Source organism: Asterias rubens, chromosome 6 (assembly GCF_902459465.1).
Source record: "Asterias rubens chromosome 6, eAstRub1.3, whole genome shotgun sequence".
NCBI lineage: Eukaryota > Metazoa > Echinodermata > Asteroidea > Forcipulatida > Asteriidae > Asterias > Asterias rubens.
Genome location: NC_047067.1, coordinates 6,852,501 through 6,873,323, shown reverse-complemented (window position 1 = coordinate 6,873,323; position 20,823 = coordinate 6,852,501). Strand labels below are relative to the sequence as shown.

The 20,823-nt window shown below is 39.4% G+C and overlaps 1 long non-coding RNA gene across 1 annotated transcript in view; it reads right to left on the bottom strand.

Moving 5' to 3' along the window:
- Positions 1-1,062: 1,062 nt before the first annotated feature.
- Positions 1,063-20,823, bottom strand: part of LOC117291802 — a 50,429-nt gene continuing 30,668 nt past the window's right edge. Inside the window, exon 3 of the long non-coding RNA XR_004519198.1 lies at positions 1,063-1,131. This is a non-coding gene — a long non-coding RNA (uncharacterized LOC117291802). The remainder of the gene's footprint in view (positions 1,132-20,823) is intronic.

Genomic DNA, 20,823 nt, shown 5'->3' with positions numbered 1-20,823 from the left:
TATGTTTCTTTATTTTGTTGTATTTATTTATTTAGTTATTTTTAATTTTTGACAGCTGGGTAATTGGCAATTATAAAGAAACTTTCTAACGGACGGGTTGACAAATGGATGAGAATTTTACAGTGAGACCTTGAGGATAATATTGTCAGATCCTCTCCAAAGTAGATAACATGTTTTCGTGCCTGCCTCCTTGACAATCATTATTTGCGCATTGGCAGCTAAGAATCTGTATGTCTCATGTAAAAAAAAAAAATTGTTTGTCAAGAAGTCAAGCCATCAGCCATCAGCCTCCTAGTTGTCAGAGCCATCCTCCCCACCATTTTCTATATTGAGCGACTTTCCCCTGGAGCCAAGCACCCCTCATCAACCGTCTGCGAGACTCACTCAGCACTTCTTTCGCATGTCTGAGAGAAATTCATGAGTGAGAAACCTACTCCTCGAGTAGTACTTTCAGAGACAAATTTAAATCGGGTGAAGTCCAGCAAACTGACATCCACTGAAAACTATCACCAATTAGTGTTTGAAAAAGCTATCACCTTGAATAACTCCCAAACATACCCCAAAACACTGAAGCCTCCCACTGAAGCATCCCCGCCCACAATCAGGGTATTACCTCTTAACATGATGGGGATAGAGGGACAACATGGTTTTACTTGAAAACAACATTTATAAAGACTTCAGGAGCCTTATCCACAAAAGTCTCATCATCAAACCCCGATAGATTCACTCCCCATTTTGTCAATACCTTAGTTCTGATAATAATCAGACTTGGACCCTACCCGCAAAAACCTTCTTAAAATTTTATATTTACAGATTCAACACCGAGTCAAAGAAAATCAATGAATTAGACAGCGTAATCATTCACTATTTACTAACCAAACCATACAGGTTAAACAAAAATACAAGGAAAGCCTACAATTAAGAAAATGGTGTTAACTGTCAAATAACTTAATGAGGGCTTGTTCATAAAACCAGCATGAAGATTAGCTGAACAACTTGTCTGGAAGAGTTTTTTGTGGGCTGTTTTCCCCCTCCTAAATTTGATTTTGTGAGTTCTTCTTACCTTCTGGTTGTTTGCTGTTCTTCCAGCAGCTTCGCACTGAGCTCCTCAATCTGTTTGTCCATCTGCTCCTGAAAAATTGCGGGAAAAAATACAAATATTTAACAATCAATTAAAGTAAAAAGGGATGCGAAAATGGTTGTTGTCACATACATAGGGGTGGAAACCAGTTGGTATTCTGGGGAAAATTGCAGGTGGCTTTAAATGCTTCATTTAAAAAGGCAGGAAGTGGCGTTGGTTACCAGTCAACTGTCGAGTATTTCAAGTGTTCCTGATAAGCATCTCAAGAAGATGTTGTAGAAATCATGAGCAGCTGAACAATGAGACTACCGAACACTGGAGGAAAATTTTCACATACAATTTAGGAAATATGCAAAACAGAAAGTCACCTTCTTAGAAAGTCACCTTCAACAGATTGAGAACTTGTGTAAACTTTTGATTGATTAATCGGTTGATTAATGATTGATTGATTGATTTAATGGTTAACTGATTGACAGGTTGAACTAGTGGATAAAGCCCATTTCATTGCACTGCTAACCCACAGACCTCAACCCTCACAGACCCCTTACCCAACAGACCCCTATATCCCACAAACCCCATTCCTCATAGACCTTTACCCGCACCCCTTCCCAACATATCCCTATTACCGCCAGGCCTCTAGCCAATACACATCCATCCCACAGACCCCCATCCCACCCACAGACCCTCACCCCTACAGCCCTCCACCCCACAGGCCCCAACCCCATTGGCTCCCACCCCACATGCCCCCAACCCACAAGCCTCTTTCCCACAAACCCAACCCCACAAACCCCCACATTACAGAACCCCAACCCAACAAAACCCTACCCCACAGAACCCCCACCCTACAGACCAGCACCCACCACACCCCACCCCACAGACCATCACCATGTTCCAACCAAGAAGACGTTCATATTCTACCCTACTGACAATCAATCAATACATCGGTCACACACCAAGAAACCCAGATCCTTCATCCCATGAATGCCTCACCGAATACGACACCCTCTCCACCTCCCGGCCAGAAACACAATCGCCTCATCACCAGACCAGGAAAACAAGGAAAGTAACATAGGAGGATGGTAGCACCGACACTTGAGAATGAGACAATGTTGTACTGCCAAGCCAGAATCAAAGATCGTCTCATCTGGTGTCTTATTTGATTTAGACGATTTAAAGTTACATCGCCCAGGAAAATATACAAATATTCTATACATTCATTTCCCTGAACGAACTTTGACAGATAATGATGCTCCAAACTAATAATAATAATAATAATAATAATAATAATAATAATAATAATAATAGAAGGTATTTGTAATGCGCCAAATCAATCTTTACATATGTTCAAGGCGCAGCAGAGACAATGTAAACACAACAATACATGTACTGAGAAAAAAACATAAAAAATGTGTGCGTATGCCATGAGCATTGCCTGATTGTCTTTCCCACAGCCATGATTAAACTTTCCCATCTACGTAAACAAAAGATAATGCCGGATTCTCAAAGAAACTTGTTTTGATTTAAAAACAAAAATTATTGGCTGCATCGTAAAGAATTAGAAGGTCTTCCAATCCACTGATATAATGATTTTGATGCAACATACACGTAAACAGAGGCAGTGTTTAAAACCGATGTGCATTATAATGCTTGGTAAATCAAGCACACTAAACCAAACCAGGCTAGTTCTTGCCAATCACATATAACTAAATCACTTAATCAGCATACCATCAAGACAAAAATAACAAAAAACACGACCGTCCTGGACAACACTGCAAGTATGCAAGACTCTCCACAGCTCAACCCTCTCAATGCAAATGACCCACTCATTCCATTCCGCTTGGAAAGTTCCCATGTTTCTATGGCAACCTGTCAAATAACGGACTGGTAATTTGAGAAGCCTCACAATGGGATGATAACATCTGCGCTGAAAATTACTGGATGCGTTGTTGTCCGTGTGCTATCACGGTTACAATAGGCTAGTATGACACGGATGTGAACACAACAACAATACTTGCACACAACCTCAAATCATAAACAAAAACTTGATGTATTACCTCAGGCATCAAGGTACCACACTACACAATAGAGAAAGCATTGATTTGGAGTGAACGCCTAATGCATGCATCCATCACAGGTGAAACTGTACATGATGAACAAATCCTTATGTACAAGTCTCTCTGTTGGATGAGGCATGGAGGAAGAAAGGATGAGGCAACTGACATTGAAAGTCCACAGCGTTACAATTAGAGTATAAGTTTACAACTGTTTAACACCACAAGAAATAGGAACAAACAATAGACCGTCTTTCTCTTCTGTTTGGCAGAAAATTTAGACTTTGTTAAATCCTGAAAAAACGGGGCAAATTCTGAATCAATCATTTTCATCTAGATCGTGAATTGAATTTGGGGGCAAAGCCACTTTTCTTTGAAAGAGGAAAACTTCCATTTTCATTATCATTTTAATACCACAATATGTTGTGTTTGTGCTTAAAAGCTAGTTCTTTACCTTGAAGTATACAAATATTGGGGGATCTCCATTTCACACTCTTTGGAGCCCTCCACCAGTCTTTACTGTTTAGTCCAAGGACAATACCGTATTGTCAAAGCAAACTAGCGAGTGGGAAATAAATTTATGATGGGAAAATTTTCAGAATGGTAATAACTTTGATGTGATATAAATTATTATGTGTCTCTTTGTGAAATGTTTTTTTATTGATGAATAGTGCGTGCAGATTAAAAAAATTACTCTTCCTCAAAAATTATACAGTAGTTTTCTTTGATGACGCACCACAATCAAAACCAATACCAATTTGCTATGATTCTGAAAATAATTTCTCTGTGAGAAAACAAACAATTTTGTTTCATTGACAAACGAGCATTAGCTATCAACGCTGATTGCAATCGTAGAAACTACCATAAATTACACTGGTATGAAGCACATTGCACAATTGACAGTGTCATCCTTTTGTCTTGATTGTGTTTGGAGAGTCTTGCAATTTCCTTTTGTGCCCGTGGCAACGTTTCTCCCATAACCGGTTCCCCTCCAGCCAGATGCTGATACAACACTGTAGGGCAAGTCAACCACTCTCTACAAACGGTCCAACCTGCTAGCGAAATAAGTCCCTCCAAAAAAACTTACAAACGCAGAGCTGCCAACGTTTGCATCTTGCAATCAGGGAGATATTTAGAATTACATTCAACATAAAAATAATAATAATAATAAGCATTTATATAGCGCCATCTATCTAAAAAAAACTAATCCGAGGCGCTGGAGAGGAAAAGAAACCGAAACAAAGAAGTTTATACAGAGAAAAGGAAAGAACATAATTAATAGGGGGAACGTTTTAATAATCAGGGAGATTTTTCAATTATGTTCATCCGAACAAGAAAAGACTGGTTTATTTTCAGGGTACTGTCTGCAGAATCAGGGAGAGTTCTGCAGCTCATCTAATGAGCATGCAAAGCTGTGTTCCAGCCAAACGCAGCATGCACAGAATGGTCATTTGACTTTAAATTCAAAGACAGTTCAAGTACACATAATCATCTACTACTTGTCATACAAATTAGTTATCTCAATATTGATTGTTTTCCAAGCCTTGACACACAACTCTTAAAAATTATCAATTTAATTAATTAATTGGTTTCAATGACAGCTCACTGATCAAACAAACGAGTACTGCAAGAAACTATACAGCAAGTTGACAAACCATTTCAAACATTTCAAGTGAACTGCAGTTTGTATATGATGATGCAACTCTCCACAGAATAAGGTTTCTGTGCAAAAACGTTCTTAGCACATTTTGCTGCCCAATGGGTAGACTGGTCCCCTGTCCTTGTGCATGTAGTGGTTTGTATACACATATACAGCGTATTTAACTGCGAATCTCCAGAACCCGACGAAGATCATGCCATGTGAAATGATGCGAGGTCAAAGGTGACTATGGACGTGGGCTTGACGTCAGATATCTGGCGTAATTCACGAGCCTCAAAGTGTGACGTCAGATGTTTAGGCTACCCAATGGGGGAATTTTTGAACACTAGGTGGCAGCAGACTTACGTACCAGGTAAATCCATTGTTCTCGGTAGTGTGCGCATGCTCAGAACTACATAAACCATGTAAACAAAGGAAATTTACCTGGTAAGTTTGCTGCCGCCTACACGTAGTGTTCCAGAGTCTCTCTTTGGTTACTGTACACACTCTGCACTGTACAGAGATTCACTGGTAGCAGATGCTTTAGTAGTTAGGAAAGTTTGTTGATCAGGAGAGAGAGCCCTCCGTCAGCAAATCGTGAGAGAGCTGAATAGCTAGCTATATAGTGTACAGTAAAGAACATCTTGTACCCAACAGTGTACCTGTACATATGTGTATTACATAGATACATCTACCACTGTATGACATCAAACTGCAGGCTGATATAGTTAATCTACCATTTAAAACCCTTCAATGACTTTGAGTGGTCAGACTAGTAGGAGGGTTAAAAACACCAGTCCTCTCAAGGTGTGTATTTCTAAACATGTAATATTCACCAAAACGTTGTGTCTTTCAAGGCCTTACCATCTAACACACTGAAATGCCATCCAGGGTGTACCCATCTGTAAAGAGCATATATATCCTCCCAATTTGTATATCAGGAATATGCATCTTTAATATAATAATATTAGTACCGGCACGGCGTTTGTGGATAGCCTTCCCAAGCATTATGGACAAACGTTATCAAACCTTTGAATCACTACAGCCCGTTCACTTCCAAAGATGCAGAATACCTCCCCTAGATTAAATCAGATTTCATAGTAATGTATTTACGGGTTAAACCCGCTGTGGCGATTTGATTAGCTAATTGATGGGCACACAGGACATATGTAAATCTCTGCGGAGAGAGAAAAAATGTACAAGGAAGAACTGCAAATATTTGACTTTCAAATGAGTCAAAACATTTCATTTTTTATCAATTAGATTACTTGGGTTCAAGGTAATCATCCATGAAAAGGACAGGGAAGTAGTAGCTGAGAATCTTGAGCTGGTTTGTGCGTGTATTTTTTCTTTAAAAGGTCCGCTAGGAATGGCAAATAAGTTAGATTCTGATTAATTTGATAAGCCATGTCGGGTAGGTTGAAAGAATTTTTGTACATTTGCAGGAATGGAGAGAGAAATTGGCATTCTAATCTCACACAAACCTTCCCTCAGCTACTCTCCCGCTGCAGCATTTACAGAAATTTGAACAAATTTTTTTGAAAGGCCAAGCAATGTGTCGTGCACCCTCACTACAGATTAAGCACTCAGAGGCCACAGACACAGGTCTATATGCCCGCTAATGATAAACTTTGAATTAGGGTTGAACACATACAAAATTACTAGAGTTAGGTTTGAACCAACAGCCCCCTGACTAACGTGCCGGTGCTCTACCAACTGAGCTATCTTACCTTACATGTTTTGTAGGAGTTACCCCTTTTTGTCAAAAGTAGGGATGCCAGTCAGATTTTCTTTGTTAAACAGCCAATATTGTTTTGTTTATTTCCAGTCAGTTTCCCTTGCAGTTTATTTACTTGATAATGATACATTGGTATAAAAAAATGATTGCCATTAACTTTTAGAACTTGTTTGTCCACTGTATCTTCCAGAATAAAGGCTACTTAGTAAGACTTCTTATTTCAAAAAACATAAATCCACTTTAAAGAATGAATTATGTTTGTTGTTAAATTTGAAGATTTATCTTTCGTTTTTACAAAAGAACAAAATGATTTTGCTTGTGATTCTGCTGCATACCAAGCAAACATACATGACAATAAAAAAGGAAAAACAAATTCAGATCAAAAAGAAAATCCTCAGTAGGGTTTTTATGGACACTAATATTTAATAAGGAAAAAGAACAAAGCTGCCAATCAACTGAGAAATCACATGACTGCACATAAAGGTTTCTCCACTAGCTGATGTTAAACAGTTTGCGCAGAAAGTAAAAATATGCACCAGTCCAGTGAAATGACTGTGACTGACCAGTGACTTGTACATGTACTTGCATTTAAGATGGATACACATACATGTATTCCTAAGATCAGAGGTAGGCCTAAGTTTATAGATTTAAAGGCAGTGGACACTATTGGTAATTGTCAAAGACCAGTCTTCTCACTTGGTGTAGTTCAACATATGCATAAAAATAACAAACCTGTGAAAATTTGAGCTCAATTGGTCATCGGAGTTGCAAGATAATAATGAAAGAAAAAAGACCCCCGTCACCCGAAGTTGTGTGCTTTCCGATGCTTGATTTCGAGACCTCAAATTCTAAATCTGAGGTCTTGAAATCAAATTCGTGGACAATTACTTCTTTCTGGAAAACTACGTCACTTCAGAGGGAGCCGTTTCTCACAATATTTTATACTATCAACCTCTACCCATTACTCATTACCAAGTAAGGTTTTTGTGCTAATCATTATTTTGAGTAATTACCAATAGTGTACACTGCCTTCAAACAAAATATACAAATACAAACTGACCTATCCTTCAAACAATCTACTTTTGCATTCAATAAAATAGTCTGATTTAAACCACGATGGACAGAGGAGAGCTCTTGCAACCTTGAAGGGGGGGGGGGGGGGTGGTTAGTCGTCATCCAAATGAATCTCACCCTCAATAAGTTTTATAATATGAATCGATTCCTATGACAAACATGCCTTCTCTGCTTGTATTTCTAACAGGGGGAATTTTTTATTAATAAAAAAATAAAACCTGCTCTCATCTTGAGCCAAGGTCAATGGCTAGCCTGGAAATGTTGACATTTGAAAAAACTGCAAACGGAAAAGCTGTGAGGGATGCAAGGTTCAGAAATGAAATATTCACAAGGCAGTGCGCAATTTTGAAGGAGAAATATCTAAAGGCGCCATCGTTGTTGAACTTGTAACATGTAAAGTTGTCACATACATTGTAGTTGGGAGTGCAAGTGTGAACGACGACGGTGTTTTTAAGAGGTTGGTGGAGGATGTTACTTATCTAAGGCACCTTGCTAGGGGAAAAAGTCATGTCTCTGAAACAGCCAAAGCTTGTCTGCAGAAGAGTAAAACATGTTTTAGAAAACAATCTGCTCAAAGGGAAAGCTAGCTGGGCAGAAATAGGTATACACATTGCTTGAGACTTAATCCCCCCCCACCACACTTAATTATGCTAACAACTGAAATTTAAAGCAAAACAAAATCTACAGAGAGCAGAAATCTATCTTTTTACTTTTCTCTGGAACCACATGATACCAAATTAAGGCCGTGTCCGAAACGACGACTTCGGCTACAGCTACGTCTAGATCAGCGCGTCTACCAGTGTTGAAGAATAGGCAGACGCGCGCGATCTAGCCGTAGCTGTAGCCGAAGTCTCCGTTTCGGACACGGCCTTAGGCTGAGATGACAAAACAGTCAGACCCATTGTTGGTTCATTGGAGTCAGCATGTCTTATTTCTACCATGATCACAGGGTACATGACGAAGATCAGTGAACGGATCAGTTGTTCCGAACCAACTGTTCCTTCGCCTCATTTGGATAGAAAACTTCCAGAACTGCTCCAACATGAGTATATTTTCAATAAACAAGACAACCTGATACACATGTACTTGAACAAGCTGTGAGCACCTGAAATCCCAGACTTACCCTGGTACGAAGCTTACGTTCCTTGTATAATCTTTTCTCTTCATAACTCCATTTGCAAGCCATCCTGAAACAGTGGCGAATTGAAATGAGAGACAGAGAGCGCTACCAATTATGAGTTGCACAGTGATTTATGACCAGCGAACAGGGCGTTCAACTGTACGACTTGACTACGAGTCCTTCAGCGTAGGCAGACAGGATCCATCTCAAATGTCCCGCTGTTAACAGTTGTATGTCAGCACTTCTCTTATTTGATCCAATTGACAATGATGAATTTCCAATTTGCCTGGATGCTCTGGCTCTGCGCTACAATTGCACAATTGACAAAAGATGACAAACACATTGCATTCGGACAATGGTTAAGTAGTGGAAGTACACACCCCTTCACGGTGGCAGCTTTCAAAAGCACCTTTCTCTACTGACGTCAAGGTATCACAATCAAGGACGACGAGGTAGAAATCCATTTGCTCCTTCAAGATGCATCAATGAAGAATCCACTGAACCAAATAGAGAGTTCAAGTTCAACTGGAGAGAAAGGTCAGATGATGCACTTGAGAAGGGAAATTGGGACTCTCCGACAACTCAAAAGGAAAATAATTCAGTACAGTGCATCCAGATTTTGAAAAAGTACAAACTGATCTGTAAAAACAGTGGAAACTCCTTTTTTTTATGAGAAAACAAAGTATTTGAAATGTGCAGTACTTGAAAAATGTCCCTGAAGTAAAAGCATTAAAAACTGACCAATGTTTATACATCGGTATAAGTGTTATCATTATGTGTACTGGGCAGAAGAATGATTCATACTTTAAAACACTGAGGGTTTTTTAAGTGTTTTGGATCCACCAAAGGATGCAAGTCGTCACCAAGACACGGTCACGTAACACTCAACTCTATTTTTAGCTGAACTGCACTGATTTACATTTTCTTTGTGGTGTTTTAAAGATTATCTCTCGATCGCTATCTATGGCTCTTGCCTATTTTTTATATTTTTCCCCCTGCTCCTTGTAAAAAACAGCTGTGCATTGATGCATTTCTTAAGATAACGGCTCAAGCAGTTCCCAAGATACAGGTTCACGTCCACGTCAAGTTGAGACTGGATGCTACTGAGTTGGAACATGCAGAGGTACAACTCCAAGCAAGTCCCCGATAAACATACCTGACAAGCTCCTTATCATGCCATCACTCAATGTCCTCCTATGTGCATCGATGCAAATCCCAAGAGGAACAGGTTCACGCAGTTCCCGAGATACAGGTTCAAGTCCATATCAAGTCAAGAGTGGATGAAACTGAGTTGGTACATACGGAGGTACAACTCCAAGCATCTCTGGTGAATGTAAACTGATGCAGTTCCTAAGATACAGGTTCAAGTCCCTGCCACGTCAAGTCTGGATGATACTGAGTTAGTCCGTACTAAGGTCCAACTCCATGAACCCCTGGTTACAAGTCGAGACTGGACGATTTGGTACGTATGGAGGTAAAACTCCAAGCACCCCTGGTAAATGTAAACTGTAACCTGCCAAGTCGAGACTGGATGCTACTGAGTAAATGGGTACAACTCCTTGCACCCTCGGTAAAAAGTCAAGACTGGAAGATACTGAGTTGGTGCGTACAGAGGTCCAACTCCAAGCAACCCCTGGTAAATGTAAACTGACAAGCTCCTTATCATGCCATCAATCCATTTCCTCCCTCCTTCCTCCCCACATCCACGCAATCCCTTCTTTAGTTTAATTAGCCAGGTGTATACAGCATACCCCCACCCCTTTACTTGCTCACGGTGGTGTGGGAGGGATCGAAAGACATGGAGGTTTGCGTTACAGCCCTCGGGTTGTGACGCTGAGACTCTGGCACCAGCGTGACCAGCCACGGCCGCCGCACGGTCAGAAACCACGGCTCATCAGGATTAAGTACAATGGAGTGGGGGACGAAGATGTTGATTTAGATTCAATATCGATTACTTGGTGTATCAATATGCATGTACAATGATTCGATGTCGATTGTGAAGTATATGGGTTAGAATGAGAATGATTCGACGTCCACGGTTTATCATCGATATGCAGGCTATGGTGATATTACCAACCCTCTCTACGCAGGAATAAGTACAATGGAGTGGGGGGCGAAGACGTTGATTGGGATTTAAAATCGTTTACTTGGTGTATCAATATGCATGTACAATGATTCGATGTCGATTGTGAAGTATATGGATGTGAATGAGAATGATTCGACGTCCATGGTTTATCATCGATATGCGGGCTATGGTGATTTTACGCAACGCTCTCCACACTGGAGTGATGTGAGTACCTCTCCAATTTGTTTACTACAGCGAGGACTCACAGAAGAAAATCACTATTGCCCATCTTTTTCAAATCTCATGCCTTTGAAAATTACAGACAGATGGCCAAAAAGCTAGCCCTTCTATAAAAAATTCAAACAATCTAGTAGAAAGACAAAGTTTTCCGATGATCTCATTGAATTCACAACTCCATTTGTGCAGATTTAATATAAAAGTGCGTAGCTTGGGTGCTTTGTTTTAGCATGGAGGTAGAACTAGCCTCCACGATTTGAGTTCAACTAACAACAAATACTCAGTTCAACTCTGTGCTTCAACTGCCCCTCCGGCAACTTAAAAATATAACTCATCCTAACTTTGGAGAAGGGGGAAAAAACACTTCAATGGTCTCTTGTACTAATGTGTTTTCATGCTTTACACAAAAAACACAAAAGAAATACTTAGCTGTTCGATACATAGCCTGTTTCATACCTTTTTTCACAATTTCTGACACTAGAGCAAGGAACAGTCTGACCGCGGTCTGACAGACTGCAAATGGAATAGTCAGAAATGGTCAGAATAACATGACAGTATGGCCATCAGACATTCTTTTTGTGACACAAAGATGTACTAATCAGTTATTACCATCCATCTTTTTTTAAGAATCATTCCTTTCCTTTTCTTGAAAAAAAAACCCCACATAAACATCAGAAGTTATCTTTTCCATATTTACCCACTGTGATTTTTATCTTTCACCAGGAGATTTTCCTTTTACAAAGCAGAGTGTTCCACAAAGTCTCAAATGACAAGATGCCAGACTCAAACCCTTCTCAATCCCCAAATCCCTTGATTTGATTGAATGCTCCGCACGTGCATCATGCACTCCTCGATCACTTAATTCAGAGTTCTATGATATTCAAGTAATGAAGCCTCCACAGATTCCAGAGTACACCTAAGTATCAAACAAACAAGCATCAAAGGAAAAAAATAATAAACTCCCTTCCCCCACCTAAAATAAAAAATAAAAAAGAGAAGGAAAAAAACGCCCAAAACACATATCCAATAATTAAGAGTTATCCGCTGTTATGGTATGTGCCTGGGAGGGGGTATGTAGGCAGAATAACAGGGCTGGCTGCTCTGGTGAGATCCAAATTCAAGGGAATCGTTACTGGATTGCCGTTGGGGTCGGGCACTTACAATCTCGGCTGCATCGGTATGTGTGTTTTAGGCACGTCCCTGAGGTTAGTATATGCACATAAAGTGTAGGATACTTGTATCATATTTGGGCTTTCATCTCATTCAATGAATTTTGGTTGGATATTATTTCCGGAGGGCTCGGAATAAGTGGGGAAGTTCAGGACCTTTTTTTGGCACAAATTGGGATTTCATTTCAGAATAAACTCAAATCATTTGAATAACTTGTGATTTTTTGAAGCAATTGTGTCATTGAGTGTGGGATATCAGATTTCTCTCGTGGTTGATTACTGGGCGTCTAACCTAAGGGGGGGGCAAGTAAAGGCAGAACTTGATCATGATGTAGCCATCATGGTCTGGTTCCCTTTAAATGCACAATGCTGACAGTTCTTAGTTGTTATTTGTACAAAGAGGGCCAGACTATTTTGTCCTTGCCTCGATTGAGTTATTAGTTAATTTGCAAGGAAGTGAAAGAAAAGCGTAAAATTTTGCACAGCAAACGTAACAAACAAGGTTTTTTTGTTAGAATGATTAGAACCACATGTACAAAATGCTGTTCTTTTTTCTGTTATCATTTAACAGGTACTGCTACTTCTGATCGCTATAGTCCCTTTCACACCAGAGCAATTTAGCAGGGGTCCCTTGCTAAATTGTAGCATGAATGTACAATTTTACAAAATGTACCTGGTTCAAGGTCTCTTGTAAAATCTTGTCAAACAGTTGCTACATTTTACAACCATGCTAAAATTAAGCAAGGGACCCCTGTTAAATTGCTGCCGTGTGAATAGCACTTATGTGTGCCAAACCACCCAGACTCATCCATATAATCCAGAAACGATAAAAACTCTTCAGATACCCAAACAGTGCAGCTGGCCTTACCACCCTTGATAATATGCTACTATTAACTGGCTCTCCATGTCTAGATGCTTTGATGATGACCACACAAACAAACCAAAAATAAAGTTGGTGGCTATGGCTACCGCTGGCTAGATCACCACATCAACATTAATTAACCCTTAGCAACAACCACATCTGCTGAATTTAGACACTGCCTTCATGTACCATCTTCAGGTATCATCTTCAGGTACCATCTTCAGGTACCATCTTCAGGTACCATTTTAAGGTACATTTACCATCTTCAGGTACCATCTTCAGGTACCATCTTCAGGTACCATCTTCAGGTACCATTTTAAGGTACATTTACCATCTTCAGGTACCATCCTCAGGTACCATCGTCAGGTACATGTACTGCCTACATGTACCATTTTCAGGTTGAGGACTCTGGAGTAAATGGAAGTTCAACAACTTTAGGCCTACTACACAAACATCCACATATCTGTAACCTCCAAGAACATGGCCGATTAAAAACATTAGAGTTAATTGAATCAGAAAGAGCAAAGACAAGAACAAAATGGTTCTACGTTGAGCCTTTTGTGCACATGTTCGCGCAAAAGCTCTTTGACAATGACGTAGCTTGGGCAACATTGATGAATGGCTGAATGCAGTGCGTCTGACAATATACCTGCTTTGACTGATAAAGACCTGACTTGTTTTTTCCAAATTCTGTCTATATTTAGAGAGAAAGTGATGTCTGGCATTAAAGACTATGCTGGGCTTTCACTCTGGAAAAAAATTCTAAGGTGTACCCCATGTACGTACTTTATACGCAGAGTACAATAAAACAACAGTGAAGGAGGAGTGATTGTACTTTCTTGTGGACAACAAGAAAATAAAGGATAGTGTGAATGAACTTTCTCAAAAAAAAAAAAAAAAATCTATCTAGCATGAAACTCATGCAAGATAGTGCTGCATTTAAGACAAATACAGAATGCACATACTACAAGAAAATATCAATTATCAATAAGGCCTCATGCAAAACTGAATGTATGTAGACAGGAAGAAAAATAAAAACTTTTTTTTAAAGCATACCCCCCTTAATTCTTTTTGTGAATAAGTCTACACTGCAGGCCGGGAACTACACACAGACAACGGAGGCCAGGGCCTTCATTGCCGCTGGTATTGGTCTTGGTCTTGGTGCCCCTTCAAAAGTTTCCCATTGACTTTTAAGATTTTCCAATGGAAGTGCCCTTTGCAAATTGAAAATGGTCTTGCCGCCCTTTTAGTGATGAAATTCGAGGCCTGACACTGTACACATAGAATGTGGTTGACATCATGTATGTTATTTTTATCGATCTCTCCAACCGAATCACACACTCAACCTACACCATGAATAACTACACGCACCAATAAAACAACCCACAAACCTTACCAGTGACATATCTCGGGAAAGAAGAGACGTATTCAGAAATCTAATCCAATAAGGGCAAAACATGCGGAGCCATGACGCTTTGAGTCCTAGCACTACTACATTCTTCCTCTCTTCCGACAACCCCAAAACTAAGATTCTACAAGAAGCACTGGTCACATTCAGATGGATTGAGAGAGAGAGAAACGTCCGACCCCCTCCTGAGAATTCTCAGAGAAAACCAAGATGGGTTTGTCTTTCTTTTCGTCTTCTGAATCATAGATCCAAGAATGTAGAGAGAGACAAAACAAGCGAAGCTTGCCTCCCTCATGAGACCAGGAGAGAGCCCTAGCATCCCAGTTCCGTTTGTTCGCAATTTACTCTTATAAAAGCCCGCTGACATTGTCCGCTATACACACAAGGCGCTTTGTTGCCTTTAACGATCGGATGAAAGCATCACAAACACAAGCAGGAGATAGTCAGAGTCTTGTCAATTGATTTCATATCTCTAGTGGTTTCCAAGTTTATGAATAGCTATTCAATGTATGAAGAAGAAAAAAAAACATGTTTAAGTTCAGAGTCGCTTTCAGAGATATTGTAGATTTTTTAATTTAATAAACACATCTCTTTACAAGCGGCCAGTGGCTTTTCATCCAAGACATGAATAATGGTTCTATGGTTTTTCATCGAAGAAAAAAAAGGATTATTTTTTTTACTGAGGAGATTGAATAGTATACACATAATGAATGTTTATGAGTGCAATGGTGCGAATATGTTCATGAGTTGAAAGATGGCATGTTCTATTCAACGAGGAGGAGCCGATTTGAATGGAACATTCCAGCTTTCAACGAATGAACATTTTCGCACCATTGCACGAATGAAAAACATTCATTATTTGTTTTATATAACATCCAAGTAGATCTTTGTCATTTTGATTGAAAGATACAACTTTCAAAACAAACAAAGCGTAGGCCTACAATTTTTAATTGTAGAAGCCGAATGCTAGTAATTTTACTAATATGCCTTGCAGTAACACTGCTGCGTTACCAAAGACACGCGCACGCAGTGATGTTTTTACTCAGCTTTTTCGTTCCATCCGAAAAGTACCATTGCACGCTGGCAGCGTGCAATGGTACTTTTCGGATGGAACGAAAAAGCACGGTGAGTGACTCAGCGTGTATTGGTACTTTTATTTGCTATCACGTGACGGACAATCCTCCAATCAAATGGCAAGGATCTGCTTGGGTGTTATATAATAGGGGCTATAGGAACAATCCAGTGTTAGAATTACTTCTTTTTTTTCAATTGAACCTTCCTTCAAATAAATGGATGTACATAACATCTACACTTAATGTACACTGTATCTGAAAGTTCACACTGTACTCACATCTGCCTGGAGCAAATTTCACGAAGAGCTAAGATTAATCTTAACTGTGTATTCTTAATTGAATTGCTAAGCAAAGTGAGTTGTCACAATACAAATCACTATTGTAATAACGATAACTCATCTTAAAGCCATTGGACACTTTCGGTAAACAGTATTATCCAAGGCCCACACTTCGTGTATCACAACTTATATATAAAATAACAAACCTGTGAAAATTTAGGCTCAATCGGTCATCGGAGTCGGGAGAAAATAGCGGGAAAACCCACCCTTGTTTCCGCACGTTTCGCCATGTCATGACATGTGATTAAAATAAATCCGTAATTCTCGATATAGAGAATTGATATTGTTTTAATGTTTTCTCAAAAAGTAAAGCATTTCATGGAATAATATTTCAAGACAAGTCTTTCCGCATTACCTTCTGTAAACCCTGTAAGTTATTTGTAAATCTGTGAACTTTTTTTTTTGTTTTTTCTGTTCCGATAGTGTACAATGGCTTTAAGGTGAATCCTGGTGCTTTCTGAAATCAAGTCCATGCACCCATAATGGTGAAAACACAATTTCTTAAACCCTATGCCGTGCATGAAAATAATTCCGAAAATAATTTTCTGCCATTTATAGAACAATTTGTATTTTTCTTAACTGATTTTCACTTTGTTTCTGAACAACAAACAAACAAGGCAGTACAGTAAATTCTGAGCTCATTTTTTTCAATAATTTCCCCACAAACCTCTTACTTCCTCAGTATGGAAAAAAAAAAAAAAAAAGGGTCTTGCCCGCCGTAACTTTTTACAGGTCATTCCACTTGACTGGCACGATTGCATCAGGAGTAACTGTTAACTCATACTTAATAAATGTTCGATTCCTCCGTCGCTTTGATCAACATCTCAAGTTGTAAACCCCTAAACCGCTCTGTTCTCTCTCTCTCTCAGTAGCACAGCCGTCCTTCGCTGCAACGGGTCGTGCGCACCCTCTACTCCTACGCCCACCAAACCATTTGGCTGACTGAAATTATTAAAATATAAATCTTTCCCGTGCAGCACGTACCACTGAACCGAGCCCCAGGCACATTCGATTCTATATTTGTGATCCAGCAAATTATCTTTACATCTCTCCTCTGCAGAACTTTAGAAATGGCAGTGGGGAGGAAAAATACGGAAGGAAAAAAGGACGAAGAAAGAAAAAGGATAAAAAAGCTTGCTATCTTGGAGGCATTTAGTCTTTAGTCGGTTGGCCTGGGTATTAGCAAGTCTTAGTTATGCCACAAGAGTGTAAAGGGAATGTATTTCAATAGTAGTATTGAGTGATTTTTAATGGTGCAGATGACACTAACCCTAAATGTACTTATAATACAAAAATCCATAAAACATTAGTGAGTAATTGCTAGACCAAGTAGGGCCGTTTAAAGGGGGATTGTACATTAGTGTGAATTATCTGACAAATAAGTTTAAAGGGAAGGTACATCATGTACACGTTTGGTAATTACTCAAAATTAATATGAACTTAAAACTGACTTGGTAACGAGCATTGGAGAGCTGTTGATAGTATAAAACATTGTGAGAAACGACTCCCTCTGAAGTAGCATAGATTTTGAGAAAGAGGTTATTTCTCACTAAAATAATAAAATACTTCGAGCCAGAAGTATTTTATTCCTATCTGAAAGCACAAGGGTGTTTTTTCTTTCATCATTTTCTCGCAACTTCGATGACCAATTGAGCTCAAATTTTCACAGGCTTGTTACGTTATGCTTATAATGTTCGGACACACACACTGGTCTTCGACAGTTACCAACGTGTTCAGTGCCTTTAATAAATTATTATGTCTGTTCTTTGCTTTTATTAACTGTTTTATTTGTGAACCAGACTTAAAAATTGATGAAACAATAAAACTCATCTTTAGACAATATTGGAATATCCACAAAGGAATATCAAATGATCCAGCAACTTTGCATTGCAAAATTCTTTAAACTGAACACGTTTGTGGCACACTAAATGCTAATAAATAGAGAGTGGCAAACTATGATTTGTTGAGTAAAATGTTATATTTTGAGAAGATTTTTGCTAGAAATTATTCACTGTCTCTCCTCTGGGCCCCCATCAGAATGAAAAAAAAATGACATTTGACATTTCATCCATCAAATCATCTCTACCAGTTTCTTCAATCAATGTCGGTGATCTGTGCTTCCACATTTTCATTCGATTCCAGAAAATCAATCGGTCTTTTCAGAAGCTCGCCCGCAACCCGAAACAGAAATGAATTATTTTTTTTTATGAAATTCACCTTACCGTCAGCAACCCATCAGCAAATCAAGGTCAAGGAATTACTACATTTTCCAAAAATCATTTTAGAAAAAACATTTCTTCAGCGATCATCATATGATATCCTAAACATTTAAGCAGCAGGCCTGCCGTGGATTTCACAAAACTCTTCCTAACTTAAGACTAATCTTAGGACTTAGGACGAGTCCCATCCCTGCACTATAGCATGCAGACCTTAAGATTAATCCTAAGTTAGGAAGAGTTACTCGTCCTAACTCGAGATAAGACGAGTCCTAACTCTTTGTGAAATTGACGGCTGGTACTTCAAAGATTCAACATAGGCAATTGCCTCTGTGTGCCCTTGGTCAAATTGCCTTGGTGCCCCTTGAAATGTTCAAATATGTTTTCCTCATGGAGATGCCCTAAGGAAAAACCTACCTTTCCCTACCATGAAGAAAGCAGAAGTCCTGTAGCTGTGGGTAAGCATTACATACGAAGTGTGGACCTGATATCATGAAGTGTGGACCTGATATCATGAAGTGTGGACCTGATATCATGAGAGGTCCACATAAGGCATGGTTTTAAAACACTATGTGGACTTACAAACATCCACACAGTGTTTTCACCAGTGTTGAAATATATAACTTAGAAGTGTATAGAACACAAATGTCCACAGAGTAATTGCAACACAGAGATGGGTGTATGTGTATCACGTCTGAAGCCCTTTACCAAGTAAAAGGTTGCTCTTGCAAGAACCACGTACATGTATCAGAACCATTTATTGGGCATTTCAAATCTCCAATGCCCTGAAAATGAAATATCCATTAATTGGGAACCATGGAAGTAAAGAACATGGCGCACCATGGCTGACATTTGTTTGTCAACCAATGTCAGTCCTCAAAATAACCCACGACACACATATCAATTGCTAAGGTGCCCTGTACTTTTGCTGCGGTGCACTTTGCAAAGTTTCAATACAAATTAAAAATGTTCTCTTAGAAGTGCCTCTTACCAGAGGAAAGTTGCGGTGCCTTTTCAATAATGAATTTCAAGGCCTGCATTTCCAGCTTTTCTTCAGTAACAAGAAGAAAAATCAACCAAGTACATGAAAAAATGTATGCCTGATATTTAATAATGGAGCAGGAGCTGTAACTTGATACCTGGGAGCGCCTTTGTTCCCTTACATTTGAACATAAAGGCAGTTTCATATACTGGAAGTTCCTTAAAACGCTTACCATGTTTCGCTGGAATGATCCCTTTTTTTCAGCGAGCCACCAAAGATGTCATTGCCTATGATCCAATCAGTGCACAAAAAGGACCCCACTGTCAACTTAAAAGCAGCGTAGATGAAAATCTACTACACGGTCACTTCATCATCTTCTTTCCTGTCTCGATATCTCTCCATTCATGACTCCAAACTTATCAAATCAGAGCCCCTCATCCTACGGCGGGTGAGGAAAAAAGGCAGCATCAAATCTCCCTCCCAAACCAGAAAGGACGGTCTCCCTGTAGTCTCTCCTCAGATGAACTTTTGAACGGCGAATCCAATCTACCTTATCATTAAATCACGCCAGGCCGGCCCCCACGACCTTGTTTTCCTGTTCAATGTTCCACCCTCTCTAAAGTCAAGCAAGAAGGAATACCTCAGCTCCTTCTACTCTCTCCCCCTCTCTCTCTTTCCCCAAAGAAAAAACGGAGAGAAGAAAAAGAAAAAAAAACGAGTGAAGGAATTTGAGGGAAGGGCTTATCGTATTAGATATACCTGGTTTGTGAGAGCCCCAGGGCTGAAGTGGCTGGTGCCCACTTTTGGCCTGGCAACGGGCGCTCTCTTCTCCCGTTGGCTTTTCCTTTGCCGTATATTGCGTGTAATAAACTTATGAGCCATGCATGTGGAAATAATGTGGGATTTATGGCCATATGATACAGTTTATTAATAGCGATCCCCGACACGTACCTCGCCATTGTCAGCTGTTTCTATTTTTGAGATGCATGGGGATTAACGGCAACCGAAAAAACCTCAACATTAAGGCCCTTAACTAAATTAGGGAAATTGTTAAAGTTACCTGTTTAATAAACAGTCACATGAGTACGTATAAATTATTACCAAAGTACATGTAGTACTAATTAAAAACAGACAAATTGTTTTGACTAAAACTACATTGAACTGGATTACAACTGAACTAAGCTGACCTGGAACTAAACATTTTTAATCTTTATCTTTTTAACACATTTTAAAACCTAAGAAAATTTCCCACATTATACAAATTTCAAAGTCAAAGTATATTTTGTTTTTTCCTTCATGCTGGACACTCATGAGCACACCCTTAATTTTTTTAGTTTTAAAGGTGTTTTTTGACCCCATCATCCCCCCCCCCCCCCACCTGACCTGGATGTGCAGAACTCTAACCTTTGACTCACCCCGACAACAGACAACATGAGCTTTCCAACCAATCAAACTTGTCAACTTTAATGTCGATCATTTAAGCCACAAGCACGTCAGAGAACATGATGCATGGATTGTCGCATGAACAGACAAATGTCCATGTAACACTTTCAATGGTGTACTTTACGCATGAACATTCACGCACACGTGTACCATGTCAGCCATGTTTCATGTCAACATTTGTACAAACCAATCAAGTTTGAATCTCTACTTCAAATCTCTTGGAACAGAAAGTAAAAATGCTTCCATTAAAATTTGTTTTCATCATTTCATTTTCACAACTGCGACCCGGCAACAACACATCCCACCCAAGTGTGAAACGAATCAATA